The 12,646-nt window shown below is 44.6% G+C and overlaps 1 non-coding gene across 1 annotated transcript; it reads left to right on the forward strand.

Annotated features, from left to right (window-relative positions):
• Window positions 1–2,031: 2,031 nt before the first annotated feature.
• PSV08DRAFT_t58 lies at window positions 2,032–2,118 on the forward strand. The gene has a single exon. It is a non-coding gene; the product is annotated as a tRNA-OTHER (tRNA).
• Window positions 2,119–12,646: the final 10,528 nt, after the last annotated feature.

The following is a 12,646-nucleotide window of genomic DNA, read 5'->3' on the forward strand; positions in this document are numbered from 1 at the left end:
TAGTGCAACTCTACTTAGCATTTTTGCTGATCGTTCTTCATGTGTAGATGATTGATTGTTGATATAGGTAGGTTGCACGAGCATTCATTGATACAGTTCTTGTCTAAAATCTAAGTCAAAGCTTTGATGATCATCTTGTCGTCCCTAGCCTGCTTATCCACTCGAATCCAGTTCACCCCTAATGCAAGAAGAATATTCATTCCTGCTGCTACGTGAATTACATCCTCCCGATGCACCTTGGACCACTGGCCTTTTTGTGACATGGTTGCCACTAGATTGCCATCGAGCAGGATACCCTTATCTTGACCCAAGATCTTGTTTTGAATGAGAAAGTTCTGCGGGGCTTCCGGAGTAGAAAATTAAGAATCAAGCGTAAGATCTGCATTGCAGGGTTATTATGTGATACAGGCAATTCTGTTAGCAAGCTAAAGTGATTGTTTTAGTCATAAAAGTACACATACTGTACTCCGTCGCTCCAAGTCCGCCCAAACCCTAATGTAATCTTAGATGCCATATTTGGTTGCCATCTTCTCTAAAGTCGCGGTATTCCGATGCCCGGCCGCTCCATATATGCGTTTCTTTCACTATTCGCATCACCTCCTTTTCATTCATCATTTTAAAGCTCAAGTTCTTTGGTGAGATTTCGGAAATCTCAAGGAATAGGGTGACCGGACTACCCTATCCTCAATCCCTAACAGAATTAAGGTCGATTTCGACCTTAATCCTAAATTTCTTAGCGAGTTTACAGACCTTAGTTCTATATATATTAAGTTGCTGGCTTCGCCATCAAAAGTGCTTGAAAATTGGCCCGTGCGTAAGAAATCTTACCTCAAAAGTGCCCATTTAAACCTACAAAGAAGGGTTAAATATAACCTTAAAAGCGTTCTACCCTTAAAAGTGCCGACTTAAAGCTGCAAAGTAGAGTTCAAAATAACCTCAAAAGTGTTCTACCCTCATAAGGCCCATAAACTGGCAGACCCCCCCGCAGCCCCCGTATACTATGTCCCTAAAGCGTACCACTAAGGTAGGGTTAGGTTGCCCCCAGGGGCGAAAATGGAAGCTGCCCCCGGGGGCAAAGCATAGAAGGCTAGCTAGGAACACTTAGTGGAGGCCTATAAGCCTAGGTATCGCTTGCCCCCAGGGGTAAGTGGTCTGTGCTAGGAATGCCAACTCGCGAATTCTCAACCTACTTATATATATATAACCTTTCGCCTTCGGAGACACTACTCTACCTAAACGCTCTAACTCTAATAAAAGCGAAAGTACGATAAAGCGCAAAGGCGCGGACATCTCCACTCTAATAGGGAAAAAGCAACGTACCGCCCTTACAGAAATTAGGGATGCAGACTCGATCTACGACTAAGTTGCGCCGTACCTACTAGTAACCGCTAGATTCCCAATCGATGCACTCAGCGTAGAATAGGGTATTAGTATTAACTAACCTATTGACTAAGCCTATAAGCGTCGCCTCTGCTAGATTTTTGACGAGATAGGTGTTCTTCGGCGAGATACGAGCCATTAGTTGTAGGTCGCTTGTTCTAAGGCGTAGGTATAGTAGATGCTAAACTACCTAAAAGAGGTTGGCTAGGTTACTGTAGGCGAGCGCGCTGCGGTAGGCGATTCGAAGTGGCTATCGTTCTAAGGCTAGGTAAGCGTCGTTAGGGAGAAGGTAGAGCTGATCGCAGGCTACTATTGGGTGGAAGCTTTTAAAGAGTATCTACAGCTTCGTTGGTTGCTAGAGGAAGAGCGATAGTAGGTGTGCAGCATCTATAATAAAGGTTTTAGCCCCTACACGCGCTAGCTAAGGCAACGAGCTAACCTAAAAGACAGACACGCTTCTGCCGCACCTGCGGATTCAGCTTCGTGCTAATCGTAAAGACATCGTCCTTCTTGATAACTATAGCTAGATATGGACGGAGCTAGCTACCTTAGCATCTAGTAATAGCTAGCTGTTTCAAGGTTCGAATAGGTCGGTCGAGTAGGCGATGCTAGAGAAACTTAGGCTTAGCAGCTAGATTAAGTTCCTAGTGTGGGGGGATGGCGCAGTGGTGAAGCGCCTGGAAAGCCTCTGCTGTCTCACGTCAGCAGAGCTCGAAGGTTCGATTCCTTCTCTCCTCGAAACCATATTAGTATGGTCCACCCACATGAGAGAGTGACTCATTGAAAACTACCCATTCGACCTGAGAGGAAGACTCATTAAAAGTGAAAGACCTGAGAGAGCTACTCACTAAAACTACTAGGCTACGAGTCTCACCTCGATTTAGATGACCCCCTCCCCCACCTACTCAATTTGTATCTAGATTAAATCTAGCCTACTTAGATACTTGCAGGCTCAACCTGCACGTCTTATATAGCCTACCGGCTGAGAAAGGACGTTAATCTACAATAATAATAATAATAATAATAATAAGTTCCTAGTGCGACGGCTAGCTACGCTATAGAAAAATCTTAGCTAGAGACCTATAATTACCTAATGGTGCCGCACCTTAATTAGGTAGACGACTTTTAATATCTCTACATTTAAGTGGATGGCGAGTTGTAGGATAGATAATATAAGTGCAATCTGTATTAGGAAGGATACTACTTACTTAAGCTAACTAACACTTTAGTACTAGTTCTCTATATTTAATAAGGTTATAAAAATTACCTTAGAGATCTAAGGGTTATATAGAGTAGATATTCGACTAGCTAACTAGAACTAGCTGGCTAGCTTGCTATAAGTGCGAAGCGTAGATAAGGTATAGAGCTTATTTTATCCTATAATTGCGTCTAGTGTGGAATCTTATTCTTCTAACACTTACTAATAAGACTTCTTCCTAGATATAGACAATAATATATACTTTAACCTATACTAATCTGTGCTTTCTAAACTAGGACGCCGCTTTATTAACATTTAGGCGCTTTTAAAAACTATAAAGTAATTATTATTATTCCATTATAGTCCTGTATCAGCCGTTGGCTATGTAGGACTTTGGCCGACGGCCGTTCTATCTAACTAGTTACAATTTGATACTTTGTGCTGTATTGCGTGACTGTGGTGCTTCGGCCTATATCTAGCTAAGCTGTTGCTAGCTTTCTAGACGCCTGGTGCTTAAGAGCAGTTTGGTAACAGGGAGAGATGTAGGGCAGCTAGGCTTCCTTCCAGCGAGCTCTCTTATTATTATTATTATTATTATTCCATTATAGTCCTGTATCAGCCGTTGGCTATGTAGGACTTTGGCCGACGGCCGTTCTATCTAACTAGTTACAATTTGATACTTTGTGCTGTATTGCGTGACTGTGGTGCTTCGGCCTATATCTAGCTAAGCTGTTGCTAGCTTTCTAGACGCCTGGTGCTTAAGAGCAGTTTGGTAACAGGGAGAGATGTAGGGCAGCTAGGCTTCCTTCCAGCGAGCTCTCTTAGGGAGAAGGAAATAGTGCTAAATATTTCAAATTTTTAACTATTCTTTTTTTTTTCCTTTTTTTTTTTTTTTTTTTTTTTTTTCCTCTTTTGTTATTGTTTTTCTTATTTTTCTTTCTAGCCTTCTTGGCCGAGATGCCACTTTCTTGTTCCTATCCGCGTGCTAGTAATAAAAGCTAATGTAGCTTCTATACCGCTCGTGGTATGGAGTAGTCGTGGGAGTTTGAGTATTTTTTGGTTTAGAGTCTTTTTAAGCTGGTTTCTTTCTACGCTGTAAAAGCCGCAGTATCGAAGTAGGTGCTCTGCAGTTTGCGGTTTCCCACATCTACAAAGGTCGCATTCTCTTCTCTTTACTCTCTTTAGGTAGGAGTTAAAGTATCCGTGCCCTATCTTAAGAGAGTAGAAGGAGCTTAAAATGTCTCTTTTCGTGCCTCTAGGGATTGCTAGTTGGTTTTTGAGCTTTAGATCGAAGATAGCTCCGTAGCTGGTCTTCTTCTCTCTTACTTTTTCTCTATACTTTCTCCACTCTTCTGCCTGGCTAGCTCGTTGGAGGAGCTTAATCTTAGTGCCTAGGAAGGCTAGGCTTGTTTGTGATTTTTTTGGTGTTTGTTTTGTAGCTTCCTTTGCTAGAGCGTCTGCTCTTTCATTTCCTTCTATGTCTGTATGGCCTGGTGCCCATTTTAAGAAGATCTTTGCTTTTCTGTTAAGGATAGCTTTGGCTGCTTTTTGGCACCGAATTACCCATTGTTGGCCTGGCTTATCTGATAGACTTTGGAGCCTATAGATGGCAGCTTGGTTGTCAGCGTAAACGTGGATATTCTGGTCTTTTTGGGCTGTTTTAGCAGCGTATTCAAACGCTGCTGTAACGCCCTCAAGCTCTCCGTTATAGACTAGTTGTTGCTCGCCTATGTTCTTTGTCTCTGCGTAGATTTCTTCTTGGTTAGGGTTATAGACCGCTAGGCCTACTCCTATCCCATCTCTGTCTTTAGTTTTAGAGGCGTCTGAGTAGATTACTATAGAGTTATCCTCTATTGTTTGGATATAATCTTTGTGGGCGGCTGCCTCTTCTTCTTTGGATTTCTTTGATATAGAGATATTGTAGTTAAGAGAGTCCCATGGTCTGAACCTATATGAGATGATCTCTTCTATCTCTTTGGTAGATGGGATGGAGCTTGTGATAGCGCGTAGTTGTCTTGGTTTATTTGGCTGTTTTGATTGCTGAAGGGTTGTTTTTTGTAGCCTTGCAATAGCTTTTGTAATTGGATGGGTTGGAGCTAGTTGTATAGCTCGTAGAGCGTATTTTCGATTCGTTTGGCTTAGCCGTACGGCTGGTGACGGCAAGCTAGCTTCGATACTTGTTGGGATAGCTGGAGCTGTTTTAAATACTCCTAGTACCTTTCTACAAGCCGCGTTATGCAGCGGTTGAAGCTGATCTTTAATAAAGCTCTGGTTGCGCCAATAGATTGGCGACCCATAGTCTGCAATGCTGGTGACGCATGCTAGGTATAGTTGTCTGATAGCAAAGGGAGATAGCCCGCGGTCGATGTTAGCTAGTCTCCCTAGTCTATTAAAAGCTGTTTTTGCTTGGCTAGCTCTAATAGCTACGTGCTCTCTAAAGGATAGCTTATTGTCGAGGTATACCCCTAGCCACTTAATCGTATCTTTGTGGTATATTTTCTCCTTGCTAGGGAGTTCTAGAGGTATTTCTTTTCTTCTTTTGTTTTTTGTATAGTGGATTAGCTCTGTCTTTGCTATGTCGAATTCGATTGCTAGTTGTTTTCCTTTTGTAACTAGTTTGTTAACCTCGCGTTGTAGTATCTTCACGTTTTTCTTAATAGACGTTGACGAGGTTGTGATTGAGATATCGTCGATATAGGATAGCTGGAATCCATCTATTTGAGGGAATAGGTCTCTAATATAGATGAGAAAGAAGATTGGCGAGACTGGGCTGCCTTGTGGGATGCCCGCGTTAATCTCGCTAAACTCTTCTATTTGGCCGTCAAAGGCAAGCCTTAGAGATCTGTTAGATAGAAAGGTTTTAGCCCAAGTGATTAGGCTGATAGGTAGGCCTAGTCTTTTTAGTGTATCTAGGAACTGATTGTGCGAAACGTGGTCAAACGCTCCTTTAACGTCTAGAAAGACTGTTGATGTAGTATAGCCTTGTTGTTTTTGGTGCTGGATCTGATCTACAAGAAGTAGAGCTGCGTCTATAGCTGATTTCTTTAGTCTCCCTCCTATCTGCGAGTCGTGTAGGAGGTTGGTAGTCTCGGCTAGGTAGCCGAGTCTTTTAGCTATTATCCGTTCTGTTACTTTCCCTAGGCAGCTTAGTAGAGTAATTACCCTATAGGCCTTTGGGGTAGAATAGTCGGGCTTGGACGGCTTCTTTAGAATAGCTCCTGTAGCTCTTCTCCAGCAGGTTGGGTGGTATCCGTAGTTGAATAGCAGAGAGTAAGCTTTGAAGAACGTATTTGGCTGAGCTTGGTAGGCTGCTGTGATAATATCCTGTGATAAAGCGTCTGGGCCTGGTGAGCTACTTTTAACCTTATTAGAGCAAGCGCGTTCTAGCTCAGTTGTTGATAGCGCTGGCCACTCCCACTCTTTCTCTTGGTGGTTATTAAAGCTTGGTAGTGCTGTACTTGGTGGCGGTGGGAATAATGCTTTTCGAAAGGCTTTGCACTTTCCTTTAAAAGAGGTTTCTAGCGTCTCTCCCTGGATAGGAGGGATTCTTTCTACTCTCTTTTCCTTTGTATAGTCCATAGCTTTAAAGATAGATTGTGGGTCTTCTTTTTCTAGGAAGTTACTCCAGTGTTCTCTTTTAGCTCTCTTAATTGCCGTTTGGTACGTTGTTCGCGCTAGAAGGAAGTCTCTCTTAAAAAGATAGGCTTCTTCTATAGAGGTAGCTTGAAGTTGTTGTGCGAATATTCTTTGGCAGTGAGATACGTTTCTTCGTAGCTTAGTTAACTCCTGGTTCCACCAGGGCTTTGCTTTTAGCCCTTCTTTTAGTTGTGGAATAGCTTTATCTGCGGCTTGTTGGATTACTAGCGTAATAGCTTCTCCAATTGCGTCTAGTTGCAGCTTTAGCTTATTATCTTGGCCTAGGAGTAGGTTTCTTGAATCTGCTTTTCTTGGTTGGTGGATCTGATCTAGCGATTGTAGAGCTGCGTTGCTCTGGATAGCTTTGCCTAGCTCTTCTCTAAATAGGTCCCAGTCTGCCCTTTTTGTATTGTATCTTGTTTGGTTAGTAGGGCTATTAACTAGGTCCTTTGTTGTCTGGATTGAGAAGAGTATCCCATAGTGGTCAGATCCTGTTTCTGTTGTTGTTTGCCAGTCTCTTACTTTCGCGGCTAGGTCTGGTGTGGCGATAGTTAGATCTAGCGTTGTTTCTCTAGACAGGTGCGGTCTAAAGAAAGTGGCTGTTCCTGGCGTGTTAAGGAGGCTAAGGTCCTGGTCTTCTATCCAATCTGCTAATAGCTGGCCGTCTTGGCTAGTTTTACAGCCTGGGTCCCACCAAGGGTGGTGCTCGTTGGCGTCTATTAGTAGTAAGGTGGATATTGGTAGCTGAGTATTAGCGAGTAATCTTTGAAAGGTTTTTATATTTTCTGCGTTTTTTTGGTTGTATACGTTGTAGATGTTGAACTTTAGGCGTCCTTCTTGAATCGTGATAGCAATAGCGTCGTGGTCACCTATCTCCTCTCGCTCTAGGGTTACTATCTTAGGTTTCTTAATAGGCTTTTTATTTAGTATAGCTATTAGCTAACTTGTAAGTTAATTAATTATATTCTGTAACTTAGCGATCTATCTAGCCTAATTCTAGCTCTCGCGTCTAAGATTAACGAGTTCGTACTTAGGGCTCCCTACTACTAGCTCGTTAATACCTCTATAGGTATCACTAGTTATATTAATATTCTCCTTAGGCCCCTAGCCCTAAACGTTAATATACTTGTTAGAGTTGCGTAATATAGTCTAAATCTTAATTAGACGCTGTTAGTTAATCCTCTACTGAATCTGTGGGTAGTTAAAGTGTTACACAGGGTCTAGATCTATACTTCTCTTACTAGGTCCTACACTAAGGCTAGTAAGCTTTACGCTAGTGTTCTATAAGGTTGTCTAGTGATTTGTAGTAGAAAAGAGTTATAGATATAACTAGGGTTTTAACACTGCTAATCTATTAGATAGACTAACATGTAACTATCTTGTGAAGTAAACAATACTAGTAAGAAAGTACAATTTAAAAATTAACCACAACGAGAGTAAATAATAAAATCTATCCATCCTTATATCCTTATTACTTCCAGTTCTAACATCTGTACTATTACGACTTTCCTTAGTCTTAGCCTAATGTTCTAATAGCTACTATTAGAGGATTGCTACTATTACATTCTAGCGTCTAATGGTCGTCTTAGCGTAATATTAATCACGTGATCATCGCCCTGCGGTAATTATTACCTTCTGATGTGGACGTCTATAGGCCTTCAGCTATCTCGTCACTTGTTAAGGAGAGAATCCTTCTTATTACTTGTAACATGCGCGGTCTAAGTGGGCGACTGTTATTATGTGCTAGAAGTTTTAGAACACTAGCACGCTAGGCCGGCTGTTTGAGGTCCTGGGCGCTGCACCCGTTGAGCTAGTGGATAGCGATGAGGGGTTAAGGTTAAGGGTTAAGGGTTAAGGGTTAAGGGTTAGGGTTAGGGTTAGGGTTAGGGTTAGGGTTAGGGTTAGGGTTAGGGTTAGGGTTAGGGTTAGGGTTAGGGTTAGGGTTAGGGTTAGGGTTAGGGTTAGGGTTAAGTGTAAATTGCAATAACTCTGTTGGATTTAAAAATCTTTCTGTAAAGTAGATACTCTAGATACCTCTTGTAAGGAGATACCTTTCGTTTCTTGTAGGTCTACAGAAAGAAACTCGTCAGGAGTGAAGGGAGGAGCAGTTTAAATACATTGGAGCGGAAGAATTCTCCCGACGTGTCTGCCTTGCCGCCTAGATAAGCGCGGGTCTTTTCTGGGCATACCAGGATTACAGATAGTCCTGGCGGCAAGCAGAGGAATATCCTACGTAAGAGGCACAGCTGTAGTTTTTGATACCCTCTTGGCGTAAGTGTCAGTAGATGGGGTTCGGGTTAACTAGATTAGGGTTAGGGTTAGGGTTAGCGGCTTGGCGCCGCGCCCTTTCCCTATCAATTCTGTTACCAGAAACCGGCTTGGTCGACCTTAATCGAAATAACACGAAAACTTACCTACCAACAGTTCCCAATTGTCCTTCTCCCCTCAGCGTCTCCTCTGGCAAGCAAAAGATTGTACTGGTGGATCTCCCAACCGTTCATGAGGTACTACCGTTTTCCCCAAAGGTACTGGCTTCCGTTCGCTCACTAATAGAGAAGGGGCAGACCTACCTTCCAGGTTCCCTTAAGCCAAACCAGACGAGAGGCTCCTAAGCCGTGAAAGCCAGGGCGGACCATACGCGATACTGACACTTAGGGCTGAGCGAGAACCCCACAGGTTCCTACCCCGGAGGGCTGCGGCATTACCAAAATCTGCAGACACGCTGTCGCTCTCCCTTGGGGGAGTTTAACACCATGTACGGAGCAAGGCGGACCAGAGACCTGTAGGTTTCAAAAGAGGGTGTCAACGGCGCAAGACATTACGTACGAGTGCAGCCCACACTAGACGGCATTTAACCAGGGCTCAGAAAAGCTGGAGGCTCATTTCCGTGTCTAAGGAAGACACAGATACCGACAATTCCTCAATGTCGATTTCTTCAATTTCCTGGTTCAGGATATTTCGATTTACCGCTCGCATCAAGTCCCAGAGAGACTTGGTACGTTTTTTGGCCACGAGAGTACTTGGTGGGTAGGGCTGGTTCATCGGTCCCCGACGTAGCCAAGCTTGCCTCATACTCTCCCAAATAGCGGATGAAGAAATCTGGTCCCATACGGGGTTATATTTGGACACGGCAATTAAAGCTTCCCTCCTTCTCTTTTTCTCCAGCCCGGAGCCAGGGAAGTAAGGTTGCCATTGGACCTGTCGTGCCCAGGAGTGTAACGCCCGTTTTGGCCAGCCGCGCGCTTGGAGCCACGACAAGAATGTCGCCTTCCATGTCAAAAAGTAGGACTCCCTATAGCATATTGCGCGGACCCGGCTGAGCTCGCCTTTGACTATCCCCTTCTTGACCGAGAGGGGATGAGAGCTTGCCCATGGGATGTATTGATGGTGGTTAAGGGCTTTGTGGAAAGGTCCGAAACACACCTCCGCCGACTCGGGGTGCGTGTGGAAGCGTACGTCAAGGAACGTTTGTTCGTGGGCGGAGTGCGTCCATTGGATGTCGAGTCCTAGGACGCGTATTTGGTTAAGCGCTTCGTCCGAAGGGTCAAGGGCGAAGATGTCGTCAATATATCGCCGATAAAAGAGATTGGGCGACGCGTTGAGGTGCTCACGTTCGTGAAAGGCCATGAAAAGGTTTGCAAAGACAGGGGCGCAATGTAACCCCATTGGTACTCCGTCTTTCTGGCTAACTAGATATGGCCCGATCTGAAACATGGCGCTAAACCAAATTCGTTCACTGGCGCTAAGAATCCAGTCTCTGGTCTGCTCATCATACCAGTTGCCAGAACTTAGCACCGAACTTAGGGCAGGCGCGAAATACCTCCATTGTATATTCGTGTACATGCCCACCACGTCTCCAGTATGGATTCGTGTGGAGGTTTTTGCTGTTTTGTTATATTCTGCGACCTCCGAGCACAGATTCCGGCTACTCTCGCAGATCCAATAGAACGAGCGTTGAACCGGTAACAGCATGGCGTGCAGAATCCTGGCCAAAGGTCCTAATACATATGAATGCATAGGGACGATTGGTCGTATCTTCCATGGATTCTTGTGGATCTTTGGAATGCCATGGAAGACTGGGATTGCATTTTTGTTGTACGCCGATTCCCAAAATTTTGATACCCTATTCGACTTTAAGAAGGGGTAGATTTGCCCATTAGGTGTCCTGCGCAATTCTCTTTCTAGGGCAGTCGTACACCCTATTAGAAAGTCTATGAATGCGTCCTTTCCTCGACACTCAACCTCAAACAACGGGCGTTGATCTCTTTTAGGGAGATCTTTGTCTGACGGTAGTGGTAAATCCATAAAGGATAGGATTTGTTCCTCGTACCACTCACGAGTAACGACGACAATCCCCAAGTTCTTGTCTGTGATGAAAGCCAGAAGCTGGGCTTCTGACATCCAGTCGCGCAGGTTTTTTGGAGGGAGCGTGATCTTAAACAGAGCATCGTTCCGCGGGTCTCTCTGGGGTATAGGTCGCTCATGAAGCGCATGACGCAGAGCCTTCCTCCCAGCGAGTATTCCATCTGCGAACCAGTCGTCGTTAATTTCCCTGTCCCCACCGGTAGCCAAATACGGGATGGATTTGGCCCAGTCGGGGGCAACTTCCTCTCGGTTGTTGTCTTGTTGCCAGAAGTGGGTTTGTAACCTTGCCTTGCGACAAAGTTCCTCATACCATATCTCTGCAACTTTCTGCGAGTATCTCACAGGAAAGAGGTATTTCAAGTTAACGCTTAGCGTATACTCGACGTCTGGGGGTAGCCTAACACCGTCGAGTTTATGTACACCCGGTTTCCACGACATAAGTGTTTCAAACCAATGAAACGGCCATGTCCGCCAGATGTACATAATTTTGGCCATGTCACTTGAAAGCTCATAGAACTCCTGCGGCAGTTTGCCTGATGCATAAGGAGCTGGTGCATCTAGCGCTTCTTCTGCTGCCGCTTGGAGGAAGTGCCGCGTTTTCCGTTTTTTCCTTTGCGGTCCTTCTTCGCAACCTTGTTGGAATTCTTCTGGTTTTTGGACTTCGAGGGACCAGCCCCTCTCTGTCCTTTTCCCGATTTTCTAGCCTTGGATTTATCCATTACAGACTGTCTCTGTCTTTTGGCTATTTCTTTAACGAATTCTTCAAGAGCTTTTGGATTATCGGGAAGTTTATCCGTGCTCTTGACACTAGTATTTTTCACGGTTTCAGATTTTTTCGCCTTCACGGCCATCTGCTTTTGCGCCGTGTTTTCTCCAATAGAAACCGCCGAACAAGTCAAGGACCAGGCGCATGAATAGTCCATTAGGATGGCTTTAGCTTCGGGGCTAACGTCATTTCCTGCTACACTTTTCCATGCTTCTGAGATTTGATCGGAGTTGCGCTTGCTCTCGCATAATTTATTAAGGGCTTCCACCTCTTTGTCCTTAATAAAAATCATGCGAGTGAGTGCCGATTTCTTTGCTTCCTTAAGAGCTTCGTCGAAGGTTTTCGTTATGCTTCCTCCTTCTTCAGCAAGCTTGCTGATCTGAATGGAAGGGGCACGAAGGGATTTTAGCTCTGGGATTCTGTCGAAGCTTTCTTTGGCCAGATGATCTCTCCACTCGGAAAGGAGAAATGCAGCTGCAGCCTTTTTGATATGGGCATTGACTACCTTATCAAGGCTTTGCTTCGTTTGATCCTGAGCGACGGCTGGAACGAACGATACCAGTTGGGCTACGCTTCGGCAATTGACAATACGTTTGACGAAGGTAGTAACAACGTCCACCTGGGTGTCCAGGGTTCTGCTGACTACCTCTGTCGAGATGGTGTCTTGGCTAACCTCAACGCCATCCATATTATCGTTTGCCTGGGACTGTGAGGCAGTCCTGGTGTTTTCGCGTGATCGATTCTGCGAGCCTCTAACAGGAGTTTGAGGGCGCTGAAAACCCGGAGAGGTCTGAGATCGTTCGGACATGGTAACCAAGAGAGTTGTGGAGGAGGGTTAGGGTTAAGTGTAAATTGCAATAACTCTGTTGGATTTAAAAATCTTTCTGTAAAGTAGATACTCTAGATACCTCTTGTAAGGAGATACCTTTCGTTTCTTGTAGGTCTACAGAAAGAAACTCGTCAGGAGTGAAGGGAGGAGCAGTTTAAATACATTGGAGCGGAAGAATTCTCCCGACGTGTCTGCCTTGCCGCCTAGATAAGCGCGGGTCTTTTCTGGGCATACCAGGATTACAGATAGTCCTGGCGGCAAGCAGAGGAATATCCTACGTAAGAGGCACAGCTGTAGTTTTTGATACCCTCTTGGCGTAAGTGTCAGTAGATGGGGTTCGGGTTAACTAGATTAGGGTTAGGGTTAGGGTTAGGGTTAGGGTTAGGGTTAGGGTTAGGGTTAGGGTTAGGGTTAGGGTTAGGGTTAGGGTTAGGGTTAGGGTTAGGGTTAGGGTTAGGGTTAGGGTTAGGGT

The sequence above is a fragment of the Bipolaris maydis genome (assembly GCF_028858645.1).
Source record: "Bipolaris maydis strain C4 unplaced genomic scaffold PSV08scaffold_14, whole genome shotgun sequence".
In the NCBI taxonomy this organism is placed as follows: domain Eukaryota; kingdom Fungi; phylum Ascomycota; class Dothideomycetes; order Pleosporales; family Pleosporaceae; genus Bipolaris; species Bipolaris maydis.